This window comes from Saimiri boliviensis, chromosome 5 (genome assembly GCF_048565385.1).
Source record: "Saimiri boliviensis isolate mSaiBol1 chromosome 5, mSaiBol1.pri, whole genome shotgun sequence".
NCBI lineage: Eukaryota > Metazoa > Chordata > Mammalia > Primates > Cebidae > Saimiri > Saimiri boliviensis.
This window is the reverse complement of record NC_133453.1, coordinates 137452864-137470236: the sequence shown is the minus strand read 5'-3', so window position 1 is coordinate 137470236 and position 17373 is coordinate 137452864. Positions and strand designations below refer to the sequence as shown.

At 47.9% G+C, this 17373-nt stretch overlaps 1 long non-coding RNA gene across 1 annotated transcript in view; it reads right to left on the bottom strand.

The window, feature by feature from the left end:
- LOC141584665 (uncharacterized) overlaps positions 1 to 17373 on the bottom strand; it is a 390152-nt gene that overhangs the window by 327002 nt on the left and 45777 nt on the right. Inside the window, exons 6-7 of the long non-coding RNA XR_012517849.1 lie at positions 10536 to 11892; positions 6540 to 7605 (exon numbers count right to left, since the gene is read on the bottom strand). This is a non-coding gene — a long non-coding RNA (uncharacterized LOC141584665). The remainder of the gene's footprint in view (positions 1 to 6539; positions 7606 to 10535; positions 11893 to 17373) is intronic.

The following is a 17373-nucleotide window of genomic DNA, read 5'->3' as shown; positions in this document are numbered from 1 at the left end:
AAGATCCAGCAAGCTGGGACGAAGATCATGAGCTTCTGAGAAAAAAATAAAGCATGTCAATACTTTCTCTACAACTTCTACATGGATGCGAGAAAAGTAAGGATGAGGGAGACATGTTTCTATCAATTCAGATTCACAAAGTTTTCGGAAGACCCCATTATCCCAGGCAGATCTGGGTACATGGGGTCTGGGGTGACCAACTCCGCTCTCAAGTCCTGTTGTCAGACCACGTGAGCGAGCTGACGTATTTCATCTCAGCTATTGCCATCATCATCATCGTCCTCACTGCTGGGCTGCCAGTCACAGAAATTCACAGCCTACGAGATGACACTCACCAGTACAAGACGTTCATAAGGCAATGTGAAAAATGCAATATTAGGAGTTTGTTTGTGATGAAGTAGTAAGGAGGAGAGAATGATTGACTACCTCTGTAGATCAGGCAAGGTATATGACCAAGGGGAAAATATTGAGCAAGATTTTGAAGGATGAATAGGAGTTTGCCAATCTTAAGCTAAGGTAGGACACCAGAGAATTCTTTTGTCTCCAGAAGTCTTAAAATATGGGTCTATATAATGGACTCCAACATTTAAATTTATTCTTCAGGAAGATCCCTGAGAATACTGCTTTTCAGCCATTAATGTGCACACAAATCATATGGGAATCTTGTCAAATGATTCTGGCTCAGAAAATCTGGATTAAGTCCTAAGAATTTGCATTTCTATTAAGTTCCCAAGTGATGATGAAGCTGCTGGGCTACAAACCACACACTGAGTGTCCAGACCTAAGAAGCAGTTCTCCAGCTGTTCATAGTCTCACTAAACCTCCACGAAGGGGATTCATTTTACAGCATTTAAGAAACAAGTCTTGAGTTAAGAGATCTGTCCTAGACAACACAGTTAAGAAGTGGCAGAGCTGTGATTTGAACCCAGATCTGCCCGACTCAGGGACACAGGGTCCCAAGCACTATTCTCTTTACAAAAGAATGAGCCTCTAGTCCCCCTAAATCAGAGTCTGATGTGGGAGCAGATGGTGTAACAAAGCAATTCTCTTCTGAAGATCCTAGAGTCTAGCGAGGGGAGAGACCCGAGTTCCACCTGCACTGACCAAGGGTAGCCAGCTTCAGTGACTTTAAAAACCCAATTCACATCCGTGACTTTTCCTACCAGAAGAAACTGTCATGTGGCCTCTTTCACGTAGCAGTGGGCGGTATAGTCCTTGGACAATAGAGCAGTCAGGTTCAGAGTGAGAAAACAGAGCATGATCCATGAGGGGTTTGTGGAATCAACCATCTTGAGTTCAAATTCTGACCCTGCCAGGCGCAGTGGCTCATGCCTTTAACCCCAGTACTTTGGGAGGCCAAGGTGAACAGACCATCTGAGGTCAGTTGCCTGAGACTCACTTGGCCCCATCTTTACTAAAACTACAAAAATTAGCCAGGCGTGGTGGCACATGCCTGTATTCCTAGCTACTCGGGAGGCTGAGGCAGGAGAATCGCTTGAACCTGGGAGGCAGAGATTGCAGTGAGCCAAGATCGTACCATTGCACTCCAGCCTGGGCAACAAGAGCGAGACTCTTGTCTCCAGGAAAAAAATTAAAAAAAAAAAATCCTCACCATATGCAGAGCCAACTACATTACTTGCAGGGTTTGATGCAGAATGAAAATGCAAAACCCTTTGTTCAAAAAAGCAAGGAAAGAGCTTTTTCTTTCTCTACATTCTCTCTCTCAAGCTGCCAGGGTATTTTTTACTTGCTATTTAATGAAGTGCCCCCCGGGCCATGGGGATTCACCCTTGTGGCGAGTGCAGTCCCTCACAGTTCCCAGGGCCTGCCTCATGGCTCAGTGCATGGACATGCATGCAGGCCTGCACCCTCATCCAGGGACCCTGAGGATTGGGCTGGCAGCAGTTGCTAGGACGGAGTGAGGACACAAAACCCTTACAGGGGGAAGTGGGGAGTTGCAAAGCAGGGTGGCAGGCCCAGGCGAGAGTCGAGGTTCCAAGCCCTGCTGCATGCTCCATTGTCCCATGGGACTTTGCTTACAAAACACACACTCAAAAATAAAATTACTAAGAATTTTAAGATGGGGATCACAGAACACAACACCTTCAACGTGGGGTCCTGCATGACTACACTGGTTGCACACCCGAAAAGCCCTGCCCTACCTTGCTTTAGAGCTGCCTTGCCTTGGGCTTGTGGCCTTGACCTTTCCAAGCCTCAGTTTCCTCATCTGCAGATGAGCACGAAAACACCTACTTCTGGCCAGGTGCAGTGACTCACCCTGTAATTCCAGCACTTTGGGAGGCCGAGGCAAGCAGATCACGAGGTAAGGAGTTCAAGATCAGCCTGGCCAACATGGTGAAACCCTGTCTCTAAAAATACAAAAATTAGCCTGGCATGGTGTATGTCTATAATCCCAGCTACTCAGGAGGCTGAGGCAGGAGAATCACTTGAACCCGGGAAGCAGAGGTTGCAGTGAGCCGAAATTATGCCATTGCACTCCATCCTGGGCAACAAGAGTGAAACTCCATCTCCAAGAAAATAAAAAAAGGAAAATCTACTTCAGGGTGACTGCGAGATTTCAGGAGATAAAGGGAAGTGGTGAGATGAAGGACCAGTGGGATATTCTATGCCTAGTCCTCACCACCATGATTCATGTTACTCTGCAGCTCATCCCGGCTGCGCACCTCTCCACAGGGGCCTGGCAGCCCCGGGGCTAGTCTATACCCTGTTCACGGAGATGAGCCCCTGATCACGCCTTCAGAGGCCTGGCAGTACGGAGATACTATGGAAGTTCCTGAGCACTGTCCATCTCTGTACTTCTCCTGCCAACCCAGTGACAAACAGTTCTCGGGACACACTGGACCATGGAACATGCTTGAAGGAGAGCCAATGTATAGAGTCTCCGACACTCCAAAAGTGATGGGGACTTTTGCCATTTCTTTGGCCAGAGCTGCCTTCAGGAGAGTGGTTCTCAGCTGCACTAGAGGCCCCTGAAGAGCCACAAGCATCCCCATGTCCACCCACACCTCTAACATCCTGAAAACCAGGATGTCTGGGGAGCAGGGACCCAGGCCTTTTGCTGTCTACCGTTCCCCTAGGTGATCCCAAGATGAGCCAGGGCAACAGAGCACCACTGATGATGATGTAAGAGGGTTGTGATATCATCCCTCTCGGTGATGTTATTACCTGCTTTGACAGGACAGAAAACAAAGAGAGAAGTAAGTGGCTTTCCGGGCCATGCAGTTAGAGGTGTGCTCTGCCCTGGCCCTCACTTTGCAAAGCAGCAATCGCCTCCCCTGGGAGCTTGTTAGAAGTGAATCTTGTGGATCACAAGGTCAGGAGTTCGAGACCAGCCTGGCCAATATGGTGAAACTCTGTCTCTACTAAAAAAATACAAAAATTAGCTGGGCGTGGTGGTGGGCACCTATAGTCCCAGCTACTCGGGAGGCTGATGCAGGAGGATCGCTTGAACCTGGGAAGCGGAGGTTGCAATGAACCAAGATCGTGCCACTGTACTCCAGACCGGTTGACAGAGCAAAACTCCATCTCAAAAAAAAAAGAAAAAAGTGAATCTTAAATGGTTTCTTTAATAAAATTATTTGACCCTCCCCATCATCCATAAAAATGTCAATTCCAGAGACACACCCCCTTTTGCTCAGCTGCTGTATCCAAGAGTGCCTCGGAACAGAAGCCAGCATCTGAGGCTGGATGCCCTGGGCGAGTGCCAGCGGCCCCCCACTGCCCCGCTGTTGATGGTCTCTCTAGCGTTCCATCCCCAGGTTCCCCGATCTGTTCTGGGAATAGAAAATCACAGCATCCGTGCCTCTTCAGGTGGCCATGGGCATGAGAAGGAGAGTTCTCTGCTCAGCCAGCTTCAGTGATCATCAGCAGCCACTGACCCAACAGCCACAAAAAGCACTCCAGCCATTAAGTATCAGACCCAGCCAGGGACTAAGTATTTCCCCATCTCTCCTGGCAAAAGGCTGTTCCCACGTTTCTTGTGACAGATGTGGCTCTCACTTTGATCTCACCCTCCAAAAAGGACTATGGACCTTCTCCAAGCCCTTTGTTCCCAGAGGGGGCTAGCAAGGAATCCATGGAGCTGTTGTGGGAAGCTATCTGGGCATAATCCCTCACGGAAAAGGCAGCTGGGCCTCCAGCTGGGCCCAGGTGGTGAAGATGCCGGCCTGAGATGGGCTGGGATGAACCCTGCACAGCCAGATGAAGCCCACGTTCTGCAAGCCTTCTGCAGTGCAGCCCCTCCGCAGCCAAAGCCTCCACTCCCCCAGCCTCATGGAGACGGTGCAAGGACTCGCTACTTCTCTGCCTGGGACTTTTTCCTTTTGACAGTGGGAGCCAGCAGGCGTCAGGGATCCCGGTGCAGCAGAGCACACAGTATACGTAGGTACCCAACGCAGGGCTACCATGGAGACTATGGTGGTCCAATGGCAAGGGCCACACCACCGCCTCTCAAGTTTCTCCGTGCCCACCAGTCACTGGAGTTCTCATTTTAATGCAGAACCGGGTTCACGTTGCAGAGGGGAGTGGAGGAAATGGGGCTGCGATTCTGCATTTCTAACAAGCTTCTAGGTGTTTTCCAGACTGCTAGTCCATGGACCACCCTTTGAATAGGGAAGGCTCAGGTTTGAATTCTTCCCTGCACTATTCATGACTGCATGACCTCGAGAAAAATATTTAACTCTTGGAACCTCTGTTTCCTCTTCTGCAATCATCACCTACTCCCTGGAGTGGGAGGCAGCCAAGCTCCTCAGTGGGTGAAGGGCGGGGCTGGAGCTAAACCCCAGGCACTGCCTTCAGCAAAGCAAGAGAAAGACCCCCGGTAAGGACGTTCAAGGAGGATTTAGGAACCAGCAACATTATTTCTTCCCCAGGTGATGGGGCAGGTGGGTTTAGAATCAAGCAGCCCAGAATGGCATTCTGAATCTGAAGCCACTCCTCTGTAACTTACAGACAATAAAACTTATACAAGTTTTATTGCTGGAAACAGGAAGGGAGGAAAGGGAGGAAGAAAGGGAAGGGAGGAAGGAAGGGAAGAGAGGTCTTTAAGTCAACTGCTTAGCACAGGACTAAACACACAGTAAGCACTCAAATGTTTGTTTCCTTTTTCCTATGTCAGCTTCCCTTTTTTTCTGTTGGTTTCCCCTTTTTTTTTCTCTCCAGAAAAAATGTAACCATAATCCAAATGATTCAACTAGGAGCTTCTGAAGACTATCATTCAATGATCATGAGCATGAATACTTGTCTCTAGATCACACTAGTAAGGATCCTTTCATTACAAGTGATAGAAACCCCCACTCAAACTTCAGAATATTATGGCTCCCTTAACTGAACAGTCCACTGGGGTTCAGGTATAGCTGGATCTAGGAACCTCAGTGATACTGTCAGGGGTGTGTCTCCATCTTTTTGTTCTGCTTTCTTTAGCATTGGCTTCATTCCCGGGCAGGCTCTCTGAGTGTGGTAACAAAGATGACCTCCAGCAGCTCCAGGTTGGCTGACCTGGCCTCAAAGGAGATCCTCTTTGCCAAACAATCCAAAAAGTGGCTCAGGACTAATTCTTACCAGCCCAGGTGGAGTGATGTGTCTGTCCTGAGTAACCTGCTTAGTTCTGTGTGACACGTCCATCCTGGAGGCGGCGTGGGAGTTCGTATGGTAGACGCACCTCGTAGTGACTTGAGCATACCCTGAGAATGACCCTGCGTGGCAGACACACCTGAATGTGTTTGGAGTTCCAAGGAATGGGAGGAGCCAACCCTTATCCATTCCTTAGCTATGAGGAACACCTGAGCCCCCAGCCCAATGCATGGAATGCAAAGGCCCGTGCAGGGAATTGCAGCCCTTTGTTTTGAGTTAAATGAAGGTTGCCAGGTGGAGGTTGTGAGGCAGAGGGAGCTAGGTGAAAATGCTGTATAAACCACATGCTTTTTGCAACTGTTCATCCCTGTCTTACAAAAGCCATTATTTTGTACAGGGCACAACGCACCTACACTCGGTGTAACATAAGCAGAAAAGTCAGCAAGGGTTTTATGCGGTTTTTCCTGTCAGTCAGCCCTTTCCAAATGAGACAGACCTCGTGCGCTCTCCTGGAACCTTACAGGCTCCTTCGCAATAGACCTGGTTCAGGAACACCAGCTGAGCAGACTTGGAAGCCACATCACATAGAAGCTAAGAACGTCTTGTCAAAGCCTGACTGTGTGGGTTCCTATCCTGATTCTGCCACTCTAGGGGGTATGATGTGGACAGAACTCTTCTCCCTCTGTGTGGAGAGGGAACCTCTGGACCACTTTGTATGTAAGTTTCCTGCTAATAAAACCCCATGTCTCATTTGCAGACTCTGGATCTCTTCTTCAGCCTCCTAAACTTGCTGCCTTCCCTACTGAAGTTAATAGGAGCCGGGTACAACAGAGACTTGCCCCTGATCATCTTGAGAGGGTAAATGGGAGATATATTAATTTTCTAGGGCTGCCATAACAGATACGACAAACTGGGGGAATTTAAACCACAGAAATGCATCCTCTTACCGTCCTGGAAGCCAGAGGCCCAGCATCAAGGTGTCCAAAGAGTTGGTTCCTACTGAAGGTTCTGAGGAAGAGCCCCTCCCAGTCTCTGTTTGAGCCTGAGAGCCCCTCCCAGGCTCTGTTTCCTGTAATTGATGGGGTTATTCTTCACGTGCATGCACAGCACTTTGCCAGCCTCATCTCTTAGCTGAGAAACGACTCCATACTTCTACAAATAACACAGCAATGCACATCTTTGTTCAAGGAGCCGGGTTTCTGCAGGCTCTCTCCTAGCTCCTGGCGGTGCTGACCATGTTCTTTCTCTTGTAGTTATTTCATTCCAGTCTCTGCCTCCGCTTCCTTCTCTCTGTGTCTTCTCCTCGTCTTCTTATGGTGACACCAGTCAATAAACTTAGGACCGACCAAAATCAAGTATGACCTCATCCTAGCTATATCCACAAAGACTCTATTTCCAAATAAAGTCACATTCTGAGCTTCCAAATAAACGTGAATTGGGGTGCAGAGTGAGGTATTATTCAACCTAGTATAGGTGGTGAACCAGAAGAAAAATTGAGTTTGGATACCAGAAAATATAAGAGTATGGATGCTTGGCAAGGAAAACATAAAAGCAACAGATGTCCACAACACCGCATAAGTCACCCATCATCAAATTGTCAACATCGAAGAGATCTTAGGCAAATCTGTTGTCCCGCTACCTAGTAACAACTGTGTCTAGTTAACTCCACAAGGAAAATCCGTAGGGAACCCGGTTCCACAGCAACCAGGAATCTCTCTTTGATGGGAGTGTTTCTTAGAAGCCGAGCTAAATTTGTAATGGAATTCTCTTCAAGTTACCGCCTGCCCCCTGTGCTGACCACATATGTCCAAAATACCGAGAACTCCAGCTCTCCTGGGAATTCCACTTCCGGCCCATAGAGTCCAGCTGCATCTAAAAATGTCAGGACGCTTCACGAGCGATTTCTGCATCTCCAGCCTCAGGAAACACACCCTCCAACTTGCCTCAGCTGGACCTATCTTCTCAGAATTACCATCACCAAGACATTAGACAGAGATTTTACTTTTCTCTCACCTGCAGAAAAAAATTCAAATTTCAGTTTCTTGGGGGCTGAAAAATGTAGAAGAATATAGGCCACACCCTTAGCAGTGGTTATCTCTGGAAAGTGGGGAAAAAAAGAGAATTTCAATGAGTATAAGTTATGTTTGAAATAAGAAAAAGGCATAAAGACTCTTTTAAATTAAAAAGAACTCCTAGTGGTTCTGGGAAACTCATTAACAGACTTTATGTTGCAGCACCCACAACCATTGATATGATATGTAGCAAGAAGCAAAATTTTCCCCCAATGACAAAAATAAAATCTAAACACAACAAAAGCAGTGAAAACAGAAAAGTCCATGTGAAAAAACCCAAAGCAAACAACATTTTTCAATTTCCTTAAAGGCGCAATGATTTTTCATCTGATGGAGTGATCATTCCTGGGGACCTAAGACCTTGGACAAGGGGCAAGAATCCCAGGTCTGAGTTATGCTTCCCAGCTGTGTGACTCTAGGCAAGTCACTTTACCCAACTGGGCTCTGTTTCCTCTAAAAATATCCCGGCTAACTCATTTATATAGTTGTCATAACAGTCAAACCGATCAACCTGTGGGAAGGAGCTTTGAAAACACGATAAACACTATAAGGGATTATTAATAAAATTATTAATCATTTAAGCATACGCGGCATCCTGCCAGACCCCAATAAAGTACATACACAAAGGTAGTCCATTTCCTCAAATGATGGCTTCTGTTTAACCTCAGTGCCAAAGGCGAAAATCTTCATGCTCCTCAGTCTAAGAACTGTAACCATGCAAGGTTTTACTCTTATTATTTATTTATTTATTGCCTTTAAGCTCCATGCCCTCATTCCCTACCTTCCCCCTTCCTCTGGGCAACCTTCATTCTGTTTAATAGAGTGTTTTTTGTACATATTCCTTAAAAGCTGCATATATTTGCCGGGGTGTATCTCTAATCTATGTAAACAGCACGATCATTCATTTTGCTTCCTAGGGTTCTCACTAACACTGTGTTGTTGAGATCCAGTGATGTTGTGGCTAGCCGATATGTTTCCCGTAATTGATGAGTTACACTTCACGTGCATGCACAGCACTTTGCCAGCCTCATCTCTTAGCTGAGAGACAACTCCATACTTCTACAAATAACACAGCAATGAAGATCTTTGTTCAAGGATCCGGGTTTGTGCAGGCTCCTCAGGTATACAATACTCAGTTAGCTTCCTCTCCAATCCAATCTCCTTGTAGCAGTGATGGCGGACTCCTGGACTCCCATCCCCACCAAACTTGGCATTATCCAGCTTTCTAATAAAGATATAGTCTATGGCTGGGTGTGGTGGCTGACACCTGTAATCCCGGCACTTTGGGAGGCCAAGATGGGTGAATCACGAGGTTAGGAATTCGAGACCAACCTGGCCAAAATGGTGAAACCCCATCTCTACTGAAAATACGAAAATTAGCTGGGCAGGTTGGTGGGCTCCTGTAATCCTAGCTACTTGGGTGACTGAGGTAGGAGAATAGCTTGAACCGGGAAGGTGGAGGTTGCAGTGAGCCAAGATGGCACCATTGCACTCTAGCCTGGGCAACAGAGTGAGAATTCATCTCAAATAGATGAATAATCTAACAGATATTAAGTGATAGCTCGTGGCTGTTTAATTTTCATCTAACTACTAATGATATGAAGCACTTCGTCATGTGTTTGTTATTTAAGATGGGGAGGTTTTTCTTCAAAAAATTCCCTCATTCTATCCTTTTCCCATTTTGTTAGAAGTTGCTATCTTTTTTTCCTGTGGATTTGAGGATGTTCCTGAGTAAAGACCTTCTCCCATTTCTGTCATCTGTTATAAACCAAAAATCCTTAATTTTGATGTAAGCAAATCACCTCTTTTCTGCCTCATGGTTTGGCTCTTCCTATCAGCACCACCTAGTCAGCAACACTCACCCATAGTTGAAGCTCTCCTGTTGGCCTAAAGATGGAATCCAGGCTCCTCACACTGGCACACAGGCCCCTTAATCCCAGCCTTGCCTGCCTCTTTTCTGCTACCCAAGCCAACTCTTCCATCCATAACTCTGCCTTGCACATGCAGCTGCTGTTCTGACTTTTTTTTTTTTTTTTTTTTTTTGTGAGACAGAGTTTCGCTCTTGTTACCCAGGCTGGAGTGCAATGGCGTGATCTCGGCTCACCGCAACCTCCGCCTCCTGGGTTCAGGCAGTTCTCCTGCCTCAGCCTCCTGAGTAGCTGAAATTACAGGCACATGCCACCATGCCCAGCTAATTTTTTGTATTTTTAGTAGAGACAGGGTTTCACCATGTTGACCAGGATGGTCTCGATCTCTTGACCTCATGATCCACCCGCCTCGGCCTCCCAAAGTGCTGGGATTACAGGCTTGAGCCACCGCGCCCGGCACTGTTCTGACTTTTAAGATACCCTTGTTTCTCTTCTTTAGCTGGTAAATGTGAAGACTCTTTCAATGTCACTTAGCTTGTGAGTATTTGGGGTGTCTTTTTTTTTTTTTTTCTGAGATGGCATCTTGCTCTCTTGCCCAGGCTGGAGTGCAGTGGCTCAATCTTGACCTCACTGCAACCTCCACCTCCTGGGTGGAAGTGATTCTCCTGCCTCAGCCTCCCAAGTAGCTGGGATTACAGGTACCCACTACCACACTTGGCTAACTTTTGTATTTTTAGTAGAGACAGGGTTCCACCATGTTGGCCAGGCTGGTCTCGAACTCCTGACCTCAGGTGATCCACCGCCTCGGCCTCCAAAATCTCATGTCTGGGATTACAGACATGAGTCACCACGCCTGGCTTGGGGTGTCTTTTCAACTCAGTACAGCATTGATATTTGCACATTTAGCCAATGTGGTTTCCACGTTGGGAGATAAATCCTCATGGCCCACACATGTTACTGTTATTATGTCACTAAGTAGTGCCTAGTTAGAAGAGATACTCACCTGTTCATGTTACAGGTACAGAAGCTGAGCCTTCATCAGTGCAAACCAGTGCCAGACACACGTTAGAGGCAGCAAAACATTTTGTACAGTCCACTGCCATAGAGGAAAGACACTCCAATATAACTGAGCCCAAATCCAGCTAAGACAAAGGCACTGCAGTTTCTAAAGGGAGAGCAGAGAGGGAACCAAAAGGCATTATGGGGAAGTGAAAGGGAGGGAATTAAAAAGAGATTAGGCCGGGCGTGGTGGCTCACACTTGTAATCCCAGCGCTTTGGGAGGCCGAGGTGGGAGGATCACCTGAGGTCAGGAGTTTGAGACCAGCCTGGTCAGCGTGGTGAAACCCCATCTCTACTAAAAATAAAAAAATAAAAAAAATAGCTGGGAATGGTGACGGGTGCCTGTAATCCCAGTTACTCGGGCGGCTGAGACAGGAGACTCACTTGAACCGGGAGGCAGAGGTTGCAATGAGCCGAGATCATGCCATTGCACTCCTGCCTGGGCAATAAACAGCGAAACTGCATCTAAAAAAAAGCGAGGGAGAGAGATTAGAGCGACCATGGGGAAATGGAAAATTACATAAAAGGGGGTGGGTGGAAATTACTAAAAATTATTTGGCAGGACAAAAGTCTATGTTGGGCAATATAGCTTCTGCAGTTTCACAGCACTGCAATTGTTTGAGCCAAAACTCAGCAGAGTAGCCTCTGGGGTCACGGCTAGCGCAGGTGGAGGCCAGGCTAAAGCTTAGTCAAGCCTCCCAGAGTGGCATTCAGGCAAGTGCTTTGTGCTGCAGGGGACATGATTAGGTAACCTGCACGTGGCTGAACGATTAACCAGCATCAAAGCCTAGATTTAAACACAAGTCTGCCTGACGGCAATGTCCGAAGTAAACCCCTACATGAGTTAGGTCGGCATTTGTAATTTTGCTGAGGCATGGCTTGAACCGCATGGGAGGCTTGTGAGCAGGAGGGAGTCACTTCACTAGTGAGGCTGCCCCACTGCCCTCAGCTTCATGGTTACCTCTGGTCCTGAGGTAACAGGAACTCTGGTGAACAAGAACACTTTGTAGAAATTTGCCAATTAAGGGCCAGGCACGGTGGCTCACGCCTGTAAGCTCAGCACTTTGGGAGGCCAAGGTGGGATCACAAGGTCAGGAGTTCAAGATCAGCCAGGCCAGCATGGCGAAACCCCATCTCTACTAAAAATACAAAAATTAGCAGGGCATGGTGGGGGACACCTGTAATCGTAGCTACTTGGGAGGCTGAGGCAGGAGAATCGCTTGAACCTGGGAGTTGGGGGTTGCAGTGAGCTGAGATCACGGCATTGCACTCCAGCCTGGGCAACAGCGTGAGACTCTGTCTGAAAAACAAAAACAAAGAAATTTGCTAATTGAGACTCCATAAAAAAGTCTGGTGAAATAGGTGAGTGATCACTTTGAGACGAAAGAACACACAAGAACGACTTGCTTCTTCATGGGAAGGTAATTTAGGAACAAGACAAAACATTCATTTCACAAACATGGAAACTTTCATAAGTTTCTGGAAGTTTCTAGAAGTGTCTCAACCTTCACCATCCTGAGATACAGGGAACTCTTTGAACAGCATTTGGCAAAAAAAAACAAAAAACAAAAACAAACAAAAAAAAAGGTGATGGGGAGGAAGGCAGCAAATCACACTGCCATGTGTGTACCTATGCAACAATCTTGCATGTTCTTCACATGTACCGCAAAACCTAAAATGCAGTAAAAAAATAAAATAAAATAGAAAGAAACAAAAGTGTCATTTTTGACACTTCATTGCAACGCACACGCCTTTCAGCAAAAAGAGACATCAGCACCACTCCTCTCTGTGGCAGAGAACAACAGGTTGTAAAGCTTAAGTCCCCCTCAGAGCCTAATTTAGATAATTATAGTTTGCCTCCTTGGACTCTCCCTGAGGATCCAGCTGGCTTTGGCTGTCATCATTACTGCTATTCTTCTAAATTACCGGGCAGGGCGGGATGACAAGGCTGTGCCTGGCGCAGGGAATGCAGAGGAGGAAAGGTGTTTCTTCATCAGCAGCTCGTCCAGCCTGACAAAAAACGCACCTGCACCTGGTGTAACATAAGCAGAAAAGTCAGCGACGGTTTTACGTGGGTTTTCCTGTTGGTCAGCCTCTCCAAATGAAACAAAACTGTTGCGCTCTCCTGGAACCTTACATGCTCCTTGGCAATAGTCCTGGTTCAGGAACACCAGCTGACAGGATTCACATCACATGGAAGCTGAGAATGTCTCATCAAAGCCGGCCTATGTGGATTCCTATCCTGGTTCTGCCACTCTGGGGGCTGTGATCTAGATCGAACTCTTCTGTCTGTGTGTGCCAGAGAGTCCTCGTCTGTAACGTGGGGATAATAGCAATGCCTTCCTCATGGGCAGTGGTGAGGAGCTGCTGAATTCCTATGGGCACCGCACACAGAGGAGAGCCTGGCCCCATGCAGACATGCTCCCCAGCATCTTCTCCTCCCAGTCCCTCAGAATCTGGCCATGACCTTCTCTATGCCAGGGCAGGGGTGGGGGGAAGGGCAGCAACCTGCAGTGATCAGGAATGACGACAGCAGCTGGTACACGTATGCCGCTGCAGACACACGAGATGTGATGAAGAGTCAGCAGGTCCCTGGGATGTGGAGAAAAGTCTGGATCCAGGAAAGGATGTGTCACATGCCTGTGGGGTGTCAGGCCACACGCCTCCCCCTTTTGTGTCTCCATTTCCCCATCTGAAAACGTCCCGAGTGAAATATGTCATTTCTTAACTCTTGTAATTCCATCCTAAGAGTTCCAACCACTGCGTGGACCTGGCTGTGATGTCCTTGCAGTCAGTTTTATAGTCCTCCCAGTGTATGGTATTGGTATCTGTTTTGGAAAGAAATCGCCTGGAAAAAAGACTCGATTGTGAAACCTAGGAAGGAGCCGCTGAGAGGCCTCCCAGAGTGCTGCTGAGATTCGAGACAGGACGGGGAGAAAGGGAATGGATTCCTCAGGCTGTCTGACAATGGATGGAGAGAGGAAAAGTATGTGCCAGAATGCTTTTCATAAATCAAGAACGGAAGGGGCCATTCAGAGACACCCTCGGGGACCTGACATCATCCTTCCCATAACCCCAGGTGGCTGCACAATACCAAGTCTTTAGGTCTCTTGGAGATGGACTGGCTAGGGCCACCCAGGAGCATGTTTCTGACATATTTGCCCTCAGTGCTAGAAGACTCAACGCAGTTTGCCTCTGCTGGCCCCCATGACAACCAGATTAGACAATCAGAGAGTCCAATAATGAGGAGATTTCACTGAAATTATTGGACTCTGTGCAGCCTTCCTTGGATAGGAGTTGCAGCCTGAATGGCAAAAAGAAATGAACTAGACCTGAGAAGGACAGGCCCAAGGCCAAGATGACCCAGGGAGCCAGCACCCAAGTCAGAAGAGGAAGGTGTAAATACTTTGAGTTCAAGGGCGGATGTCCAAGGCCGCCCAGATTCTACATGCGTCGGCACCCTGCCTTTCAGTTAATACAGAGTGAGGCAAACACCTCCAGGAAGTACCCTCTGGAATAGAGAGGGGTCTCCTTACAACAGGAATGGGCAGCTCCCAGCCCTACTGTCCAGGGCAGGAGCTCTGGGCACAGGAGCCATCGAGACCTGCACAACCAGAAGGAGCCACCAGAACCCTATTGCCACCCCGCAGGCAGTGTGGGGGTTGTGCCAAGTGCTGCCCCAGTTGGGTGTCCTTTGTCCCCCTCGGGGCAAGAAGAGATCTCACAGGTGTCGGGGGTGCTGGAGACCCACCCCTCCCAACACCAGACTCTGCTCAGTGTCCTCTGGCACGTAGAAAAGTGCCCAGCATACATTAGCCATGCAGCAAATGGTGGCAAAGGAAGGGCAGATTCCAACATTCTGGTCCTCTGCGTGGTCCTGGACAAGAGCCTTTACCTCTCTGAGTATCAGTCCCTGCTATGGAAACTATCATGATGATGACAATACCTCCCCAAGTGTAAGAAGAGACACAACGGAAAATGCACAGAAAACCACGCAGGTGACAGGAGACACTCCACGAAGGCAAGGGATTCAAGACCAGAAAACTGTCTCCTCCACATGTGGACCTAGCACCATAAGTTAAGGGCAATAAGCCGAGCACAGAAGACAAACACTGCGGGATCTCACCTACATATGGAATCCACAAAGCTGAACGTATGAAAGTAGAGGGCAGGACGGTGGTTACCAGGGGCTGGAGGGAGGGAGAGGTTGGAGAGATGTTGGTTAAAGGGTTCAAAATTTCTATTTGGAGCAAAAAGTTTAAGAATTCTCTTGCACAACATGGTGACTATCTTAATAACGTATTTACTCTTCAAAATTGCTAAGAGAGTAGATACTAAGTCTCATAACAAAAAAATGATGTGTATGTGAGGTAATGCATATCTTAATTAGCTCAGTGGAGCCATTCCACAATGTATACATATTTCTTTTGTCCTTTTTTCTGAGACTGAGTCTCGCTCTGTCACCAGGCATCAGGCTGGAGTGCAGTGGCGCAACCTTGGCTCACTGCAACCTTCGCCTCCCGGGTTCAAGCAGTTCTCTGCCTCAGCCTCCCTAATAGCTGGGATTATAGGTGCCCGCCACCATGCCCAGCTAATTTTCTTGTATTTTTAGTAGAGACAGGGTTTCACCATGTTGGCCAGGCTGGTCTCAAACTCCTAACCTCAGGTGATCTACCCACCTCGACCTCCCAAAGTGCTGGGATTGCAGGTGTGAGCCACGGTGCCCGGCCAGTGTATACATATTTCAAAACAACACGTATGCAATAAATATATACAAGTTTTTTGTCAACTAAAACATTTTTTAAAAAAGAAAGTTATCTCCTCATTCCTCTAAAATATGCCCAGATAATATTTTATGACTAAACAAGGAAAATTTTGTTTTCTCACTTTCATCTATTAACCTGACCACAAACAGGGGCTACAGGGCGATTCATTTTTTTTTCTTTTTTGTTTGGTTTTTTGTTTTTTTTTTTTTTTTTTTTTGAGACAGAATCATCTCACTGTTGCCCAGGCTGTAGTTCAGTGGTGCTATCTTGGTTCACTGCAACCTCTGCCTCCCTGGTTCAAGCAGTGCTTATGCATCAGCCTCCTGAGTAGCTGGGATTACAGGTGCCCACAACCACACCTGGCTAATTTGGTTAATTTTTTATATTTTAGTAGAGACAGAGTATCACCATGTTCAAACTCCTGACCTCAGGTGATCTGCCCACCTCAGCCTCCCAAAGTGCTGAGATTACAGGTGTGAGCCACCGCACCAGGCCTGGGCACATAATTAACACACACATTGCAGATACACACGTGCACGCACGCATGCACACACACACACAAAAACTTTCTCTCTCTTTGCCACCTCCCTCCAGCCACTCACCAGATTCAATCTCAGCCAGTGGCATCAGCATCCATTTGGTCCCCGAGGCAGCACCCAGGGGGTCATGACTGACGCTATTCCCCACTCCCGGCCCCAATTTCACATCTTCAGTCCCTCCGACCCCTGGGAGGGCTTCCCAACCCCTTCTTCCCACCCTGACCTTGGACTCCATCCTCTTGCCTGAAATATTCCTGTTGCCTCCAAGCAGGGCCTGGCATGTCCTCCTGTCCGGCACCTCCATCCCCCTAGCTCTGATCAGGGTGATCTCTCTGGATGGCACCTCTGACCATGTCACTTCTTCAAGGTCCTCCTGCCATTCAGCATCAAGAAGGGCCTGGCCAACTTGGCCCCACGGCTTCCTCCCGGGCCTCTTCCCGAAATGCTGCCACCTCTGCTTTCCTAACTGTGCAATGAGCCTTTGTTCAGACCTTCAAAGACACAGGCTCTTCCTGTCTCAGGGGTTTGCAGACACTTCTCTCTGCCAGGAGCCCACTGGTCCTCCCTCCTCCACCTGGGAAGCCTCCTCTTCCCTCTGATTTCCATGCAAATGTCTCCCCTCCCCCACTGCTTTTCCTAACCACAGCCCTGCCCCCACCCCATACTTACCCAGCCCGTACTTGCCCACTCCTGGGGAGGAGCCACTCCTTTAGCCCCCTTTGGCATTTACCCACAGTTTCTAACTTGACATTTGGGTGACTTTTCTTACCTGGGTCTCTACCCCCAGGTGAAAACCCAGGAGGCGGAACTACCTCAATTCTCTTCACCTCTGTAACTTCAAGCAAGGCTGGGCACCTGCTAGGCAATAATGGCTGCAGTAACCCCTCGGGAATCAAAACTCTCTATATTGTTATTTTTATCCTTTTTTAAAACCCTGCCTATAAATCATTGTATTTGATGTGAATGGCCTTCGAGGAACTAGGCCTGCTTGCCATGGATCTAAGGAGATGGTTCTCAAACATGGCAGCGTGGATAGCCACAGGGAGCTTCAAAACACACCGAAGCCCAACTCCTATCCCCAGACAGTTTGCCTTAAATGGTTTAAGTGGGATCGGGCCCTCCTATTGTCAAAAATTTCCCCCCACTGACTCTACTGTGCAGCCAGATGGAGAACCGTGGGCCGTGGGGATGCAGTCCGAGTCCACCTTGGGCCCAGCAGTCAGGAAGCAATGATGCCTTCAACCTGGGAAGCCCATCTGGCTTGAAGAAGAAGCCAAGCCATTAGATGAGAGGAGAAGAAATAGGGTCTAGCACCCAAATAGAAGGCAAATAAGATCCAGGCTGTTAAAACGCACGCTCTGAATAAAGAAACCCCCCAACAGGCTTTGTGTGAGCAACATTGCTGTTTATTCACCCAGGTGCTGGAGGGCTGGGTCCAAAAAGAGAGTCAGTGGAGGGCGATGGGAAAGGAGTTGG